A 15,094-nucleotide genomic window follows, 5' to 3' on the forward strand; every position below is an offset into this window, starting at 1 on the left:
CACAGTGACAAATCTATTCCTCAAGCCCACCAAGTGAGTGTCAAGGGCAGGCATCAGAAGCTTCTACAAGTCCAATTCCCCAGTAGTTTTTTTGGGCCTTGGTAAAATGAGATTAAAACATTTAAGGAGGGTTGTCCACCATGACAATGTCATCACAATGTTACTGAGCTATATCTCCCAATGCATGAAAATAGACGTGGAATATGCTTAAAGAGGCCAAGCCTGCAGAATTGTTATCTCTGAGCTCCTGTGATCAACACATATATACTAGGCCCAGCTACACTTCACTCTGTTTCAATTACAATGTGCACCTTCAGTAATACTCACTCCAATATGGGAGCAGAAATTTCTGGTAAAAATCACGACTAGGTAGTACAGAGCTTACAAGTTAAATAAATTGACAGCATGTGAAGATGGCCATTGTAGCCCAAATTGTAAATTTCTGTGTCCTGCATTAACTCTGATTCAGCATGTGTAGTCTTTTGAAGAGCCTTGCCTCAGCCCTGCAAACTCTTATTAGTACAAAGAAAATTCTGCAGAAATAAGCATCTTTCCTCTCACAGAAAGGGATTCTCAGGCTATCCAATGGGACAGAGAAAGGGAAAAGGAGGAGTTTGCCAATATGACCATGGTGAGGGATGTGTCTCACCTAAAAGGGCATTTTAGATATCTCCTCCTAAAGGGATTAATTTCTTCTTAGTCACAGATAAGGGAGATTCCTACCTCTGCCTTACCTGACAAATACCCAAGCTAATTATGAATCACATAACCGCTACAGTAAGTACTGAGACCTATTCTGACAAGTGAAGTTTATCAAAGAAATCGATTTGAGTCACATTTCATGAGAAGGTCTTCTGTCAAAGATCTCCCTCCATGTGAATGCAAAGATGGGTTCAGCCATCTCCCTCATATTCACCAGGGTGTATGCTCGCTTTACCATGAAGGTCCCATCATGAACATAGCCCTTTCCATGTGTGACTTCATTGGAGTGGTCTACGAAAACGATGGTGGAACCATCAGAACTCAGGTCTAATTATTCATTGCAAATTTCTTTAAACATATTTTTCAAACTTCATCCCTTAATTTTCTTGGAAGTAACTATACCTGGACACCACCCTAAAAGTGGGGCTGAGGCAGCCTTCTCCTTGAAAATGCACCCAACTATAGGTTTAAGCAATGACCAAGGAAGCCAATAAGATAGTTGAAGATTAGTAGGTTTAGAGAAAACAACAAAACATCTCATCTTCATTTAAACCATTCTATACCCAAGAAAAGCAGCCTATCACTGCTGTGGTCAATCTTTAAATTTCATTGAAACTTTTTCTATCGAAAGAGTATTCATTGACTGCTTGTGTGCACGGCCCTATGACAAGCTACTGACAAAGACACCAAGATTAAGATGCAGGCTTATTTCATAGGAGAAAGGAACTACAACAGGGTGAGGAATATAGATGACGTGTTTTCAGATTTGAGAGCTGACTTCCAGCTATGAAGATAAGGCAAAACAGTATGGTGGAAATGGCATCTGAACGCTTGGCAACCAAGTTTTACATGACATTGCCAGTATTCATTTTGTAATGAGACATTTGTACAACAATGTACCTCTTACAAGCTCTTATATACTCATTACATTAAAACAGGCTAAGGTGCTTTACTAAAAAGAACAGTTAATGATTACTTATTTGATCAGTCTTGCATATCATGTCTCTGTTTTCCTGAGAAACCACTTTGAAGATTTCAATACATAATACAACAACCATTGTTAATTTCCTATCACTTTGTCTGTAACTCTGTATTGTTTGTATTGTTCTTATTCTATTTTGTAAATGGATGTCTGTTTGTTAATATGTTTTCTTTTATTTTTAAAATAAATTGAAAAAATAAATACATAGAAAAGGAGTATATGGACATGTGGAAAAAAAATAATAAGACAGGCTAAGGGTTTCCCCTCTTCCTTCACTGGCTCTGCCACAAACTCATGAGGGGACATTTCATCCCAGGCCAGGTAGCACACCCAGGGTTAAATACCACACCCAGCCTCATGCACCTAACATTTTCCTGCTTTTATGCCATCACAGGACACTTGATCTTCCTGAAACAAACATCTCTGCTGGCAGGAATCTAATAGCCAGTTTTCCAAACTTCAAGAGATCCCTTTCCCCAGACAGCCCAGCACAGACCCATATTTAGGGTGAAATATGAAACAAGGTAGAGACCAACTACTTTCTGTCCTGAAGAGGAAGCATTGCACATGCTGTTCTCTGAAGTCCCCACTTGCAATTCAGTCTCCTGGAGGTCAACCTTTGGCAGCTTGATCTGTGTGCTGCAGAGCATCTGTGTTCTGCAGAGAATCTGTAGAATCTAACTGAGCAGAGCTGTAGCCCATGTCTTCAGTGGTCTTCACCTTCATGATCAAAAAGGAACAGAAATTGAAGAACTGAAGACTGAGGTCAAGCACAGATTCTTGTTGTGGCAAAGTAGATCGCATCTATACAGCAAGATGCTCACTAAACAAGCCTTGGCCTGAGGCAGGAGATTAGGGCATGGCCATGCAGCTGGACAATCGAGCATGACCTGTTAGACATGGAGGCCTGTCAAATCATGACTGGGACACAATGCAGAGGAGCGTTAGGACCTGCTGTGGAGGACCAGCATCCAACATGAGTAAGATAAAAGATGGCCTTTGGCCTCATGGCCACTGTCCTCTTGCTTTTAGAGTGGCCCATGCGGTGTACAGGGCAGATTTTCTGTTTCAGAGTACTTGTTTAGAGGACTTCCTTTTTACTTTTTTTCCTCTTTAGCCTTTGGGCTGTGCCATCTAATTCACTAAACAGGACACAAAACCTGGAAAGGACTTCCTGGCACTGAAATATCTGGTAATGGGCCTATTTGAACTCCCAAGGATCTACTCTCCCCATCCACTGGCTTGACCACTTTTAAGTCTCTAGTTACACAAATGCTCAAGCTTGCACAAGGACCCCCTTTGGATAAAAAAGTCTTCCAACATAAGGAGGGGTATGAGGCTTGTTTAGGAAGCAACAGAGCCCATGGAAGTCCAGCAGCTGTTGCTCACCCTCCTTGTGATAGTGAGCTGATCTTCCCAACCTGAGGCATAGTTAAGACAAAGAACTTTGATTCATATTTTTGCCTTTCCATATAACCAAGATCCTGATCTAGAACCGCAGCCACCCTAAAGAAAGCTCTATTTCTGTGAAGAACTTGCCTGTCCCAGTAAGACTAGCATGCTCCTAGGCACTGGAAATGATGATGTTCACAGGTTCATGTTTAGAAATTAAAATGGCTCTGGACCATGCAAAGCACAGTTCTGTAGTATTCTACTGAGTGGGACTTAGGGCCAGGAAGCTTTTGAAAATACCAATTTTCATTTGACCACTGGTTCAAGTGGATTAACCGCTAACAGTGCCTTTTGCGCACCTCTTCACTTGACCAGTTAGGAGGGAAGCCCCCATGCCTTTGACTAGAAGTCTTAGTTCTTTCAGGTCACAACTTGTAGTCACATGATAAGTGACACTGTGCTGGCAATTATTACTTAGCTGTCACAAGGCTGCCTTTCCTTGGGTGGCACTCAACAGGAACATTCACTTATTTTTGCTCATACATCAAAAACACTCAGGAAAGAACTTCCCGAACTTCTTCACAAAGTGTCAAGAACCATGGGGTAGGTGTGTTTGAAACAATGGGGAGTATTTTGAGGGGAAATAATGGCAATGTGTCTTACTATAGTCTTTTTTAATTTAAGCATTGATGGTATATTTTGAGCACCCTTTGTATTTATCAATGATTTGATCAGCATATATTGTGAGTTTTGATTCCTATCCATGTGCTAATGGTAACCACCACTGTCTAAAGTCTTTCAAAAGTACCTACTTTACTGCATAAAATTCTGGAGCACTCACCCATCTCGGTGAAAGAGGATAAACAGAACTAGAGGCAAGGCTTTTATTATATATCAATTAGGAACTGCCAATGTAATGTCATGGAGATGGGACTCCTTAAATGCTCTGCAGAAGGATCAAGTTAGCAAAGACTGTAAGAGCACTGCAGTAGACACAAATGCACTGCTCATTCCCCTCTTCAAACAGGACTTGTTAGGGAGGATAGGAAGTCAGCCGCTGGCTGGCCATCCCTTCTGGAGCAGCCCATGATGAGGCAAGCCAGGAGTCAAGTTCTGACAACCCCGATATCAGGCAACCCTATTTCCATTCTTTTCATAAGGTTGTGATCTTTGCTTTATGCAAATATTCATTTGCAATCTACATTCAGCATTTCTTTCAAGAGCTCACCTGCAAGCTATGACACATCAGGTACCATAGACTCAGCATGGTATAAACAGTAGGAGGACCAGGAGTCAGACAGTTGATGCTCCCCCTTCTGTACATGAGTTTGCCCAAACTTCTAGCAAAAAACCCAGCCTGTGACAAGTACAGTGCATTCCGGCTGCACTACCTATTCTGAACAGCTGTTGTATATTTCTTTAACAATATACACTGTTCTAAGAACTAAGGAATAGAATTACGTTTCTCCCTTACTACTGTCTGTGACCCAGTGAAGTATTTGCCTTCCATCCACACAAATTTAGGCCCACCAGATCTAATGGTCTTCATTCTAGATGGATGCTGTCACCAGTGGACAAAATTAGACCTGCCAGGTTGTCAAGCTCCTTTTGCAAGACCAGCCAGGGTCATTTCTGTGTAAAAATAACAAAATATAGAACTTTGGAAAGCCACATCTTAGAGAGGCACATCTTGGAGAGTCTATGCCCAGTATTATAATACCAGACATTTGCTGCCAACAATCTTATGAGTACAAGGTCACCAGCAACTCTGACCTTTTCTTAAATGATGGTCTTGACAACACACCTCACAAGCAATTTAAAGGAATGGTAGTGGCAACCAAACATAAATGACATTGGGTATGATAAGAGGTTATGAGTATCAACTTTTTATATGGATAGTTTCAAACCAGATACAGCAGCAATTGTAGCTACCAACTACTGGTAGACATGGCAATATGCCACTCAGTCTGTGTGCCCTTTAATACAACTGAACTGACATGGTCTACATTTGAGCTAATTTTCCCGAGGTAAGAATCATTGTTCTTGTGTAAGTACCACAACCACCTACGTCACATCCAGACAGAGATGCTAGATACATGAGTAGATGAATGGAAAGAAATGGAAAAGAACAATTTATCAAAGCAGTGCTCAGCTAGGCTATTTCACTCTGGCTATCACAGGACATCTAACGTTAGCACAGAAAATACCTTTCTCAAATGGCTCAGATTTCCCAACTTATCCCTCTAAGCTGACATCTGCACAAAGCCAGCTTGAGCACTTCATCACTACCATTCTGATCATTGTACAGATGGACATCTCATCCCACAAGCAAGCTCCAGACAACTTGGAGGAAACATCCCATGACATAATGCATTGGAAGGTTAGATCTCGACAGGGTGGGCAAAGAGGGAGGCCGTTTGTGCCTATACAGAGACTACAGGTGAGCCCGAGTCGCTCATCCTTACACACTGATTCCCAAGTGGAAGCCACTAAAATGTTGTTGGGTAAGTAAAGGTGCTTACTCTACCCACAAGTAGCACAGTGAAGTGAGGTTAGTGACCCCCTCATAACCTGACTGGCATAAGACCAAGCTTCCTCAATTCCTAGAGACGGGCTCATCAAGAAATAAGATATATCTGGAACATGCAATGATCAGTTTTACTTGGCGTACTATGTATACACCTTCTAAAACTCCAAAACACACTAATCAAGTAGGATAGCAAAGTTGTCTGTAGAGCTTATGTGTGCTGACAATCAGTTGACTTGAGGAATGACTATCCTCATCTGAGTGGGCCTGTATCTACTGAAACTCAACTGTAGAGCTGAGTCTCCCCTTGAACTAACCCCCCCACCCCGTAGACTCAGTCCCTGGCCACCTTCCCAACAAGCATTTCTGGCTTGGCTAGCCAGCCCACACCCATGTGATGCAACAGCCAAAGTATTGCTGGCTATTTCTATGTCTGCAGATATTCATGCTGCCCCGACTCCAGAAGGTAGTTAAGTCATTTCAAGCTAGTTTTGGTACAAGGATGACATAAGGAAGCGAAGTCTTCAAGTCATTTGCAGAGATTCAAACCACAGTAGGCAATAGGACATGTGAGTATCCTTTCACGGAGAACACACCCAAACTGTTGAGAGCAAAGCTGTCTGTATCTTAGGTGTCTAAGACAAGGTCACTGCTTCTCATGAATTTGGCAGGGCCCCATGAGAAGTGTACACAGCTCAGAGAGATGATGAACCAAGTGACTTGGGCTTCCCCTGTGATAATACAGGATCTTCCCTTCTTGTTCCCAATGTAACCACCAAGGCATGATATTTTGTTAAGATTAGATGTTCTTCCTATTCCAGATCTTATCCTCCCCCTTAAATTCTCCCAATATAGTCTACAATGCTGATTGTATAAATAAATGCACTGCAGTGGTTGGGCAGTCCTTTTTCCCATCAAGAGACGGGGCTCCACCTGACCTCAGCTTTCTACAACTTGACTCTTGCTTTCATTTTTTTCATTCTCCACTGTCCTCCCCACTTCACTTTCAAGAGCTGCACTGAATATAGCACCAGACAACCAAGAATCACCATCTCAGATGACAGCATTCAGAATCAAAACCCTGATGTACATATTGAAGACATGATATTGAGCTACAAAAGTTCAAGAATCACTGTAGAAAGGTTCCTCAAAGTGAAGAGAGCATGCAGTGTATCTCAGGCTCAGAAGCCAAACTGAGGACATTTCAATGAGAAAGGGACTTAGTTTTGGTCAAGGAAATTATCTGCCTACTCTCCAAAATATTCTGCTTTACATCTTTCTGACATGTTCAAGATACACAACCATCAAGTATTCTACGAAGGCCCATGGGCCAACAGGTGCAAAATACTCAGGTGTCCCTTGAGGAACCCAAAGTTACTGGTTTCTCTTCCAGGGGATATCCTGCTCCCCAGGGAAAATAGGACATATGTGCAGATGTTTCTCTTGTCAAATCTTGTCAAGTATCTAATAAAGTAGTCAGGGTATTCTGTTAAACATATTCCCATAGCGCACAGACATCTGAAACAATGAAGAATTATTCAGCCCAAAGTGTCAGTGCTGATGAGCATCAACACTAGCTAGCAGCTTTGACAAAATGTCCATGTATTCCAAAGACTAGGGGGATTCTAGGAGCACATAAGTACTTGATATTTTTTGTTGGTAGGTGCTGAAGCTGGAAAGTAATTACACGTGCAGGATTAAGCCAACCAGAGAACACAGGAGCTCCTCAAAGCATGTAAACAAGGCATTGTGGCTTGTCAACTGATTGCTGGGAAAAGAGGCTGAAAATAATCCACATCTCAAGGGTATAAAATAAATGCTCTACTATTCTCGGGCAGTTCCCCTTCTCTGCTGAAGACAGAGAGGCCATCCGCTCCTGATCCCAGCTTTTGTCTCTATTTTTTCCTTTCTCACTGCTGTTCATTCCCAGGGTACGGCAAGAATCCAACTGATTCATACAATTTTTATGATTCAAGATGCTCAAGAATCACAAAATAAGAAGCCCTACCCTGTTGCTTGAGGCTACTTCCAGAGCTCAGAAATGAACAACTTCCTTCTGAATTCCCTCAAGTTTTCCCAAGACCAACCCTCTGCCATGCACTGCTGCCTCCAGGAGCTGGACAGAGACACTGTGGCAGTGAGCACCTGCTGGTGAGCAGAGAAGAAGGCATGTTTCACCTATCTCTGCAGTTTCTCCAATGACCTCCCAAGGGCATGCATCACTGCCTTCAAAGTTGTGTATATACAAAGTTGGCTCCCCACCTACCCTGATTCTTTCTGAGAACATATTAAAGACCCCTGTGCACCATCAATAAACTTGTTACCAGGGAACCGACCAGCTCATCCAGTACAAGCCAGTCTTAAAAATTGGGTATATGACTCCAATCATAAGAACCCAAGCTCTGCTATCCCAACCAGGTGCCCTTTCTGTGCTGAGCTTTGCATTTTTGCCTTTTTAGGAGCAGAAAACTCCTACATCTGTTAGAAGCAGACCACCAAAGACCACGTCCTACAAGGAAAAAATTCAAACTTTTAAGCCTCAGGTGACAGCACCAATGAAGTTATTTGGCAATCACTAATAAGGCAAAGGCCTGACTAATCCTTTTACTTTGTGTTGGCAACATCAAAAGCTGCATGGAATACTGATACCTTTGCTGCCTCCACCTGGGTTATGTACTACAAATTCTGCAGACAGACTACATTCCACAGATGAAGGCGCAGATGAAAGTGCTTGAAATGGAACACTTTCACTGCAAAACATTGGTGAAGATTTGGACAATGGTTTGGGACAATCAGCATTCATACATCTGCTTAGGGGGGGCTTCTCATGATAATCAGAGGAATGTAAAGGACTTATAGACAAGTGTCTCAAATTTGTGGCGAGATCACTATTTTATACTTTAATACTCTTGCAAATGATGTGTTTTTGTTTGTCACCAAGAAGTGGAAGTACAGTGTTCATTAAATATTTTTACAAAGTAATAGGTCAAAATATGTCATAAAATTTTATACCTTTGTCAATTAAAAAACTATGCTTTCAATTTAGAACTTTATAGGAAGTCAGCCACCAGAGTCCTTATTCATATAGTAATAAGCCAAGGCTTGTTCCCATCTCCTGAGCTGCTCAAAATGTGACATTCATCAATTAGTATTCCATTTGCTAACAGAGCACAAGTTGACCAGCACAGGACAGCACACAGGAACAAAGCAGAAATTCCAAATGAAATGTTTTAATTTCAAAACAATCCTATAGTACAATCTTTGGATTTAAAAAAGATTTACATTGGCCTCATATATGACAAAGAAAAACCAAGCTGGTACTGCTGATGTCAATATTGCACCATGATGGAAATATTGATAGGGAAACCTCGACAAAAATGGAAGCCTGAAATGGAAACTTTCTGCAAAAGAGCAAAGGTGGAGTAGATGCTGAGTTACGCAGAGACTATGAGATCATTCAAGACACAAAGCTTGGGCCAGTGGTTGTGTTTTACTCACTCCTAAACATGAGTGGCATAAATAGTTTGATAGTTTACAAAGAAACAAGTGCAAAATACTGAAGAGAAATTCTTAGAGGATTTGGAATGAAACTCATAAGCAGTCATTTACAGCAGAGAAAAAACAATATTTCTGCCCAGGGAACTAAGCAAAAAATTGTGAACCATATACTGACAGCTGAACAGGCAGATGCAACATCCCAAAGACCTGCTACAACAGGAAAACCAAAAAGATGTCAACTTGTCCTACAAGAAAGGACAGGAAAACAAAACACGTGCTATCAGTGTAAGTGATACTTGTGTATGAACCATGTGTGAAGACTGCCTTGGGTGAGACAATTGAGGAAAAGATTGCCGTAGAGCTCTACTGGTATTTTCACTGTAGTTCCCATAAATTTTTACTTCTGATGTTATCTCTTAGGGTTTGTAAGCAAGTGAACAACTGATGTGAAAATGAATATTCTGAGCCCTCAGTACATATTTTATTGGTAACTTATTTCCCTGCTAAATGCGCATTGTACAACAGAGTAGGAAGCTCCTGACAAAACAGAAAGAGAAGTGCCAACAGTAGCCTGCCAGACAGGAAAGGAAATCTCAGCACATGTCCTGTCAGTGAAAGTGAGACATATGTGTGGAACATACAGTTTTCATGTGTGAAATCTGCCTTGGATGTGACAGTTAAAGCAGAGTATTTGTGGGGTATACTTGTGTTTACATTGTAGCTCACATATGTTTTTATTTCAGATGTTATCTCTTGGGTTTTGTAAGCAAGCGCACAGCTGATGTGAAAATGTTTATTCTAAATATACAATACATATTAAGAATTTAATACTTTATTGACATTTTGTAATGTGTAATATGCAAGAGAAACATAAAATATGTACCTCCAAAAGACAAAACAGCAAGAACAGTGACATGTCAAGTACAGTCTATAAAAAGGCCAAGAAAGCAAAACTCATAGTATGTATGGAATGTGCCACTGTCTTATGTGAATACTCCCCTAGGTGTGATAATTGAAGTAATTTTTTGTAGCGTGTAGAGCGCTATTGTATTTTCATTGTAGTTCATATAAGAATGTTCATTCTTTAGGCTGTACACCAAAATCTGTTAAAGTTGAAAACTGTGATGTTCTTTTATAAACACTCAATATTAAAAATGCAATATTTGTGTTTTTCCTGTTAAGCACGCATTAACAAAACTCAAAATTACAATAATTCATCTCAATAGAAATATTCTAAAGGATAAAAATGGACTTGACACATCCATGTTTATGGGCATTTGGCAAAAATGTGTTATACTGTGTAAGTGGGCTCTTAAATAACTTGGTCATGGGCATTCAACCACTAGATGTGCATTAAGGATTGAACATGTCCTACACCTGGGGCCATTAGAGCACAGGAGGAGGTCTTTGCAAAGAAGAACAGTCTGATGGACAGGAAGAATATCCCGCTGGTAATGGGAAACCTCGGGAAAAGGCATATTCAGGGAATTCCAATAAAATTGCCTTTCAAATGGCAGTCTAGTCAATGAACTGCTTAACTCTTTCCAGTGTCTTACGTTGAGTTTAAGGTCCCATTATGACAAATATTTAAGTGGAGCTAATGTGGAACTGCAAATCGTAACACATGGTCAACATTTGGCATCCTTCATATGCAAAACAAGAGATCTTTACTCTTTTTGAAGTCACATAGCAGCTATACCACTTAACATGGAGGTTGGGCATGGTGGCACATGCCTACAATAATCCCTGCACTCAGGAGGCTGAGGCAGGAAGAGTGCCACAAATGTGAGGCCAGCCTGGGATACATAGTGAGTTTGAGATCAGCCTGGGCTTCATAGCAAGACCTTGTCTCCAAGAACAAAAATTAACATGTAGATATTCAAGTATTTGACTAGGAGGTGGTAGGAGATAGGGCAAAAAACCTGACTTTGTCAAAGGCACACTCATATGTGTTTGAAAATCAAAGGACATCTCTGACCCTTGTCAGAGAAAGTTCATGGAGAGAGTATATGGTCAATTTCTCCTAGCCTAGGAAGCCTATGGCTCCTCACTGAGAGGGCCTATGGCCTACGACACCTCGCTGAGGGAGTCTGTGACCTATGTCTCCTTGCTGAGTCAGTCCACGGCCCATGACTCCTCACTGAGGGAGTCCATGGCTTATGTCTGCTTTCTACACAATCATGTGGTGCCTTGTCTACTTCTCATACCAGTTAGTGACCTGATTCATTTGGTCATGGTGTGAGAGAAGCACTCATTCTGCAAACAAGCAACAGAACACTTGGAGAAGCTGCAATACCAGCCTGAGTAATACCTTCTACAGTCCCCTATTACGTATGTCAAAGCAGCACCCAAAGATAAGGAAGCTCCACCCTCGTTGCTGAAGCACGCTGCCCAGGGCTGACAGATGAGCCATCTTTTCCTTCCAACTTTGGTGGAACACCTTGCCCTCTGCTGTGCACTACTGCTTTCAATTAAGGCATGAAAATAATGCTGAGTCTGGTTCAGTCTCCTTTCTTCAGGACACTATCATTGTAGTGGCCTCTTTTTTACATCGTCTCCAAGCTGTTACTGGGGAAACCAACCTCCAACAACAGTATCTGTGTGGTGGTTAATTGGCAATTTGAATGGGAATGTACAGCTGCACGAGTCATTATGGTTCTGGACAAAAGACGTGCTTAGGAGACTTGTTGGCTGAATGGCATAAGAGGAGAATGGGAGGGGTGCATTTCATACTGATTTTCCTTGGAAGACACTTCCATTGTGGCTGACTTTCCTTGGAGGAGCTTTGGCTGTTTATTCAGAGGAGTTCTAGTCCTTACCATTGCCAAGGATGGCAGCTGTTTTATTCAGAGGACTTCTGGTCCTCACTGTTGCCAAGGGATGACTGCTGTTATCCAGGGGCTCCAGTCTTCACCTTGGGTGTTGTTTCTTGGCTTTCCCCACACAATCTTCAGCTTTCAGCACTGGCCTTTCAGTCTGCTAGCAAAGACTCTAGCCCCCAGCACTGGCCTTTGAGTGTAGACGCTTCAGTTTTACTTGCAGATTCCTTGGCCTCTTGTTAGAGAGGTCAGCCTGGATTCTTCGGATCTCTAGCACACAGACAGACCCCTTGCACTCTTCTGAACTTGACTCTGTGGGTGGATATTGGCAACTAATCTTGTAAATTTGTGTGTCTTGCATTAAATGTTTCTCTTGCAAATGCAGACAGCAAAAACTTGCAACCGAATCTGAGATCCCACGATACCCATATTTCTGTGGTTTTCCCAGGTGCACATTTTGTGCTAAGGTTTGTATTCAGGTGTGGAGTCAGACTGCAATCTGTAGTCTCAAGCACTCATACACCTGCATCCTCATATCAATTTGTAATTAATTCTATTTATATGTATAAAATAGCTTCAAGATATTGCTGGACCCTAACATGGTCATGAAACACATCTTTGTAGCCTATCTATTTTGTGATACCCCAAAAATGCTGCCGCAAGGGGTCATTCAACAGGATTTTCCAAATGGAATGTCACAGAACAACACAGGCTGAGGTCACTAGGCCGAGGTCAGATGAGCCACCTTGAGTCAGGTAGTAACATCTCTCCATGTCTGGGATGTTTCAAACTTCTGAATATCCTCAAATTGAAGTAGGACTTCCTAACAGCCAAGACTCTGACACTAGTGAAATATAAAATTTTGTACACAAAGGAAACACATAAAATAGCAGCAAAGGTAGAAAATGAACCCAATTCATTTGTCTCTAGCACAAGTTCAGAGATAAATGAACCAAGATGTCCAGCCACACACTCTGGATTTTCATCTGTAACTTTGTTGGAATCAACACGGAAAGGAGACCAAAAATGTCCTAGTTCACATGAGAGGAATAGAGGTCTTCGAACGTAAGAGTGGGGAACCTATCAGCCATACGAGCCAATTCTGGAGAAGAAACACAGGCAATGCTTCAAGGAATAAATGCCATCTGGTGAAGTATTTTATGATACAATGTGTTAACTACTAAGAGTGCCCCCGCCAGAGCACCTGATCCTCTTCCATTGGATCTCTGTGTTCCTAAGACTGTCAGACAAATGAAGATCCATATACAAAAGTGTAATGACAATATATAAAGTCAAACACCACAAAGACATCCCAGACAGTGTTCTCATGCATCAAGTACAAGACCCTGGATAGGTTCTTCAATCAATATAGATCAATATAGATTCTTCACGGACCAGAGCACAGAAGTAAACTATCATAAATGGCAGAGAACACACAAAATAAATCCTGATGATCTACACTTAAGGGCTGGACAGTAACTTGTTCCTTGAATAATTTCATAAAAATCTAGAGAAGGGTATTGTTCCCTCATTTTCCATGAAGACACCTCAAGCTCTGGACAATTATCTTCATCACTATTCATACCAATCAGTCCTTATTGGCAGCAAAAACCTGTTCCCACAGTGCACTGGCCTTGAGATGGGGCCTGAGGACAGCGCCCTAGAGTCTGCCGATTTGGGAGAGCCTGGTCTACCACTGCTGGACCTCACCACCCAGCCATGGCAAGTGCCGGCACTGTCCTCCCTCACCTGGCTTGCATGTGGAGCCGAAAGCCAAGAAACAAGTACCCTGTCCTGGAGTTTTCTTGTTTCACACATTGTCTTCCTTTTCTCAGTGTCCACACTTTCTTTAAAAAGTGCAAGACAGCCATGCTGTAGAAATTAGTGCATCTTGGTGTGTTCCAAAAGCTAGTTATCCCTAGTTTAATACAGAGCCAAACTGGGTTTATAGGTCCTAAAGGTGAATGATGTTTCTTCATTCTCAGAGGTTCTACTTCCATGACTCTTGTGTACTGTGCTTTCCAGACAGGGTCCCTCACAACTACCAGTTACCTCCTGTAGCTGCCTAATGCCTACATCTCTGCTGGAATGTTTCTCAAGGAAAAGTATAGCCCTTAAGATGCTTTCTTTACCTTGTTCATAATCATCGGAGTGATCCTCATCAGAAGTCTACCGTTTTTGTTAGCTTCCAACACTTCGGGGATAGAAAGGAGTTATTCCTTCCACCTTCAGGGAAACTCTACAGCTATTGGACAAGATATGTTTGCCACCATGACTCTGGTTATTTGAAGAAAAAGTAGGAAAATCTGGACATCTTTCTGAGCATTTGGTATTATGTCTTACTTGACCTCCCTGAAAGCATCATATTCTGTAATAGGAGAATGGAGTCTGCCTTACCATGAGTTGGATGGGCTGTTGCTCATACTCAGTGGACTTTTAGGATGGGGTTACAGCTCAGATATTTATCACAAAAGCAGTTCCAATAGAAAAATCAGGACCCACAGCAGTAAAAACACCATAGATGTGGTGGTTTTTACTTGTAGCTTTCAGATTTTCTTTAAGAACGTACCAAGCTGGCACAGTGGGTAGTACCCTCTGTAGTAATCAAAAGTACTGGAGTGGCCATTTGTAAGTGGCTACAGAGTTCCAAATGAACTATCATTGCTAGAAATCTTTTTTTTAAGCACAACATCACTCAGTTCAGACATACTACACATACACATATCTGAAAAAATCTGCATTTATTTCTTGATTATATTTAATAAATCTCATTTTAAGAACCCATCCCTTGACCTCCCCTCTGAGGTCACCATGAGTAATCCAGACCCAGTGTCAAAGAGATGGTTGTTCCAGATATGTCACAGATGTCTAGCTTTTCTAATGCTCACTCCATTCTCCAAGTATTATAGTGTGGCCCTGGCTTTCATCTGCTCAAGACATTAGTCTACCAAATCCAAGTCTCCCTTCCTAGACATTCCTTGTACATTTATTATTAGACATGTAAAGTACACCCTGTGGAGCCACAGAAAGCATTTAGAATGCAAAACCACCTAACTGCAAAGAGCCCACCCTATGAGGTCAAGACCCGAGCTCTATAGGACAGTGAAAGCTCAGGAATCTCAAGGCCCACTGTCAGAATCACCCCTCACAGACACTATTATTCTACATGAAACA

General features: G+C 41.7%; 1 pseudogene; it reads left to right on the forward strand.

The window, feature by feature from the left end:
• The first annotated feature begins 14,008 nt into the window (after positions 1–14,008).
• On the forward strand, positions 14,009–14,509 carry LOC102011915 (annotated as a pseudogene).
• The last annotated feature ends 585 nt before the right edge of the window (positions 14,510–15,094 follow it).

Source organism: Chinchilla lanigera, unplaced genomic scaffold (assembly GCF_000276665.1).
Source record: "Chinchilla lanigera isolate Chin_1 unplaced genomic scaffold, ChiLan1.0 scaffold00148, whole genome shotgun sequence".
Classification (NCBI taxonomy): Eukaryota; Metazoa; Chordata; class Mammalia; order Rodentia; family Chinchillidae; genus Chinchilla; species Chinchilla lanigera.